The sequence below is a fragment of the Falco cherrug genome, chromosome 11, assembly GCF_023634085.1.
Source record: "Falco cherrug isolate bFalChe1 chromosome 11, bFalChe1.pri, whole genome shotgun sequence".
Taxonomy (NCBI): Eukaryota; Metazoa; Chordata; class Aves; order Falconiformes; family Falconidae; genus Falco; species Falco cherrug.
The window spans coordinates 5,137,024-5,142,648 of NC_073707.1; positions in this window are offsets into that span (position 1 = coordinate 5,137,024).

Here is a 5,625-nt window from a genome sequence, read left to right on the forward strand (position 1 = left end):
AACTGAAGTCATAACTGCACATTAATTACACATTAATGTGCATATTCATCCACTCTTGGCTGGCTAGCTCTCTGGAGACCATGGCTTTTATTTCACTTTTCCATATGCCAAAACCACCACGGCCCAGTGGGACCCACATGGAGCCAGCGTGCTGGGGCAGTTCCCACTACTTCTCCTAAAAGCCCACCTAAAACCCAGTGAGGCTCAAAGCAAACCCTGGCAAGTTAACATTCATTTGTGACAGCAGGAGGAACAAGGTAAGAGGATGAAGGACTCTGGCCCCTCTCCAGGGACTGTCCCTACATGCGCATCTAATGCCCAAGGTCAAATTCAGCCAGAATTGTGAGCCAGAATGCTTTTTGGTGGCAAAGAGGAGCAAACCAGGCAGACCCTCTGCTGGGATGAGCCCCTTGCTCCACACCTCTCCCCATGGTGACCCCAGTTCTGTGGGAGCCCTTGCTCCTGCTGGGGCTCGGTCCTCCCAGAAGCCATCGTGGTACTGCCATGGAGTAGCACCTGCTTGCTGTGGGTGCTGGAGGTTGAAACCCTTCCCAGTGAGGAGGAACCTCACTGCAGAGCGGGGAGGACACCTCCCTGTTGGGCGGGATAGTACATGCCCTGGTCTGCCAGGGGAAGGGGATCCCTCCTGTATCTTTCCCCCATGCCTCAAAGGCATCATTTGGGCCCATTTCTCCAAGGAGTATCCATGAAAGATGCCTCCTTCCAAGGGTCTTTCCTGACGTGATGCCTCCTGCCCAGCGGACACAGAGGTCAGCACCAGCTGGGAGGAAGGGAGCATCTGTGGGGAGGCAACATGGCCACCAGCCCCTCCCCGGGCAGGGCCACGAGTGCATCCCCCAGCATGCAAACAGGTGTAGAAGACGCCAGGCATGGCCCCTGTCAGCATCCCCGGCGCCAGTCCCGGGAACAGTGGCTCGGCAGATCGGCTCCAAGCCTCGTCCCACTCCTCAGGCCAGCGGAGAGTGGCCAGGGCAGGCTGCAGCGCCTGCCGCCACACACGGCCAAGCCAGGGTTGGGGACAGAGGGAGGGTTATTGCACCGGCTGGCACAGAGGGCAGGTACCAGCAGTGAGGGATCTTTAGCAGAGGGACCCGTCGCACTGCTGCCCAGACATCTGTTACCGATATTCAGCCACGTTGGTGTTCCTTCACTCCATTGCCATCCATTATATATGGCCAGGATGGATCAGCGGGGCTTGCTTACACGTGAGAAGTTCCATCAAGGGGCTGGAATACAGTCAAGGAACAGTCTTTAAACACCAATTGCCTGGTGAGGATCCGTTACAGATTCAGCCTCTTTTAATGCCTCCCCAGCCCTGGTGCGGGCTGGTACCTGGCGCTCTCGGGGGGGATGAGCTGATACCACACTGCAATACAGGCACAGTGCCAGAGCCAGTCACATGGTGCCATAAGGGGGGATTTTGCCAAAAGCCCTGTGAGGGTTGGATCTTCCTCTGGGTACCGCAAAGCTGCTTACAGATGTCCTCCCTATTGCTGTTTACTAGTTTTCATCACAAATACCTATTGCCTATGGCCAGGGAAGGACAGACAGGGCCACCTCAATGCCTGGCGTGGCCTGGGAACTCCTGCAAGAGGATGCTGCTCAGCGGGAGCCTTTGGGAAGTACTGAAGAGCCACTTTCCGCTTGCCAGCATTTTCCCATACAAATATCCCTGATTTCCACCATTGCATCCCTCCCCAGAGCCCAGGCGGCCACGGTTGCCCTGAGCAGCGTGACTGTGCTTGGCTGACCTGCCTGGGGCAGACACGGCCCCCAGAACTCTCAACACCAATGTATGGATCCTGCCCTGGGAAGTAAGGTCTGCAAGGGGGCAGGCAAGGGTGGGCAACAGCACAGTCCCAGCACTGTGACTTCACAGCCACCCAGTGTGTGGGAGGAGATGGTGAGGGGTGGCTGCTGCGGGTTTCCCTGAAGAAGAGACTCCCAAAATGTGAGGCACATCCCAGCTGGGGCTGCTTCTCCCGCAGGCAGCTACCCTTGGGCAGGCGGCTGTGCCAGGGCTGCCTCCCCCAGCCCGGAGAGCCTCCCGGCGGGACCACAACCCTCCGCAGCACGGGGGTGTGGGGGCCAGGAGAGGAGAGGAGGGTCTCCCTGAAACCTCCCTCTCAGCTGCTTTTGTCGCCCTGGCCTTCAGGAGAGCAGGCACTGGCCCCTTAGGAGATCTGCTGGCAAGAGTCCCAGGGCACTCCCCCTTCCCCTTCCCGGGATGCATCCCATCTCTGCAGGGATGAGCAAAGTGTCAGAGAAGAAGCCAGTAGCGGCCCCTCTCACCCAATTCCCACATTTGTCCCCCTCTAACAGTCCTTGACGCTTTTCCCGGCCTCTCGCCCAGCTCCCAGGGCCATCTCCTTCCCTCTCCCCCAGTTCCCAGGGCCGGACCCCTCTCACTCCCCCAGTTGTGCAGTGATGAGCAAGCAGACACGGAAGAAACCAGGCACGGACCCTCTCAGGATCCCCTGTGTTTCTATTTCAGCGGGGCCATGGGGTGCCCGGCCGCCTTGCTCGGTAGCGGGGCAAGGGGAGGTGTTGCGCGTCATCCCCCACGCCCAGCTCTTCCTCCAATAACCTGTGCACCCATTGCAGCTCTTCCATGATCTCCCGCAACTGGCGGAGAGGGCTGCGGTCTCTGTCCTGCTGGCCGGACAGTATGTGGACACACTGGCGGGGCATGGGGGCTCTGCGCTCCCCAGGGCCGTCGGGGAGTCTCTGGCGTTGGGCACCGCTGGGGCCCTGCTGCTGCTGCCGCTGCTGCTGCTGCCGCCTCCGCTGCTGCTGCCGCCTCCGCCTCTGCTGCCGCCCCGGCTCTACTTCAGGATGGAGGTGGCCGTGATGATGGCAGGCCACCCCATCGTGTTCCTCCTGTCCCTGCAGGCAGTGGATGGCCATGATGTGCCCCCGGCAGAGCGGGCAGGTGGCAGTGACGCTGGTGTCAGCCCAGCGCTGGATGCAATCATGGCAGAATGCATGCCAGCACGGGTCCACGGCAGCGGGGCCTTTGAAGGGACCCAAGCAGATGGGGCAGGCGTCCTCCTGCAGGGAGATCCTGGTGGCTCCTGGCACTGCCAGCTCATGCCTGGATGCCTCCATTGCTGCTGCTGGCAGTTGGTGTCCCGTCAGCTGCTGGCGACACTTGCTGTCTCACTTGCCACTGGCCGAACTTGTTGGATGCCACTGGTGAGACTCGAAGGCTCAGGTGCCACCGGCAGGACTCAAAGTCTCGGGTGCTGCTGGTGGGACTCGAAGGCTCAGGTTCCTCCGGCAGGACTCGCTGGCTCCTGGGCTGCTGGCAGCTCTCAACGTCTGGCGTGCTGTGGCAGAACTCGATGGCTCGGGTGCTGCCCACAGGACTCGACGTCCCATCTGACGCTGGCAGCACACAACGCTGGCTGGCACGTGTTGCTTCCCAGCGCAAGTGATGTCATGGGGTGATTGTGACATCACAGTGTTCTGAGGGGTGCCTGTGCGGATGCACCCAGGCGCTCGCCCAGCCTCAGAGACAGGCCCTGCGGTGCAAAGCCCCCCCGGCAGCGTTGCTTCACACCTCCGTGCCTGCTCAGGCCCCTTTCAGGCATCCCTGCTGCTGTTGGTTCTTGCGCCAGCATCAGACGCTTGCGGAGCGGTTGGGGCTTGCAGGGCCCTCCGGGGGTCACCTGGTGCCAGCCCCTGCTGAAGGAGGGCCACCCTGAGCCGGATGGACGCTGGGCACCACTGGGAAGGGCCAGGCTCCATCTTTGCACCCTCCCTTCAGACAGTGACCTATATGGAGACGGTGCCCCGAGCCTTCTCTTCTGCAGGCTGAAGAGTCCCATGTCTCCCTGCCTGTCCTCACTGGAGAAATGCTCCGGTCCCTTCCCCACCTTGGTGGCTCTTCACTGGGCTCTCTCCAGTCAGTATCTGTTTCTCATGCCCTGGGGAGCCCGGTGCTGGATACGGGGCTCTGGGGGTGGCTTCACCAGTGCTGGGCAGAAGGGAAGGATCTACTCCCTATGCCTGCGGGCACTGCTCCTCCTCATGCAGCCCAGCACGCCAGTGGCCACCTTTGCTGGCTCCACTTCAACATAGTGCCCACCAGGGCCTTTTCTGCAGAGCTGCCTTCTAGCCGGGTACCGCAGCATGTCCTCCTGCCTGGGGCTCTTCCTCCCCACGGGCAGGACTTTGCATGTCCCTTGATTGAACTTCAGGAAATTTCCATTGGCCCATTTCTGCAGCTTGTCGAGGTCCCTCTGGGTGGCAGCGTGATCCTCTGGTGTCTCAGGTACTCCTCCCAGTGTTGAGTCACCAGCAGACTTGCTAAGGGTGCAGGGTGCCCCATCATCCAGATCACTAGTGATGAGGAAGAATATCAGACCCAGCGCTGGCCCCCGGGGTACACCACTCATGACTGGCCTCCACCTGTGCATCACGCCACTGGTAACATCCTCTATTCGCAGACCTAGAGCATCAGCATTCAAAAACCACTTCTTCACAGATCAGAGACTATTTGTAAAGTTCCACCTCCCACAAGCCTCCTGCTGTCTCCAAAACCATGAGAAGTTTCTGTTCTATCGTTTACTGGCCCCAGTTCACATTTTCATCTCGAAATACAGGAGCTATGGAATATAACACTGGATTTGAATTGTTTGCCGCCTCCTCTTTTCTTAAAAATACCATTGTAGCACTACATGCTGAAACCACCTCTCTGAATCATTTTGGGCTCCCTGCCTGAAACACTGAGGACGCCACCACAAAGCTCAGAGAAGCTCCGGGAGCTGCCAGACCAGACATTCCCAAAACGATGACAGTTCATATCCCTTCGCCGAGATGGATCTTGGGCCCCTAAGGAAGTCATAAGTGCAAATGAGACTCCTTGTGCCCTCACACAAGAGTTTCAGCACAATGTTTGGCATCAGAAAGCTTGGTGAGAAAGAAATATCACAGCCCAGGCCTTCCCTAGAGCCAGAAAACCACCACAGAAAGCCTTTGGAGACAATCGAAGGAGAGACACAGCCAGAACTGTCTCTCCCACCTCTGCTGTGGGCCAGAGGCAGTGCTAGACCTTTGCCTCCCTCACCGATGAGGGCCTTGATGACAGATTTCACAAAGGTCAAAGCAGCACCATGACTCCCGTGCTAGAAAAAAAGAGCTGCCAAGGTCAATCCCACTGTTGGCCGTTTCTCTTCTGTCCGTTGGCTCACAGTTGTCACCCAAACTCTTGTGACGTTCTGCACTGAAGCTAGGCAAGGGCTGGCCCTGACCTCCAGGACTGCCCCAAGTCCTCTCAAGTCAGCTGGATGGCACCATCAGAACTGGGTCCTGCGACAGTTCTCCCAGTCCCACAGCAAGATGTAGGTGCTCCCTCCAAATATTTGAGCCGAGTTTCATTAGGCAGGAGCTGCAGTTCTCAGGGTATGTCCCTGCCATGCAAATCCGTTCCTGACCCTGCTGCTTCTTGCGGCGTTACTCAGGTGGCAGAGAAGGGTCCAGGAGGCTGGACCTACAACTCAACGCCTACTAATGAACAGGCACCAAAAAGCCCCTCTGTAACCACTGCCGGAGCAGAGGGACACACAGATCACTCTGCAATCACGCCCAAGGACACAGCCA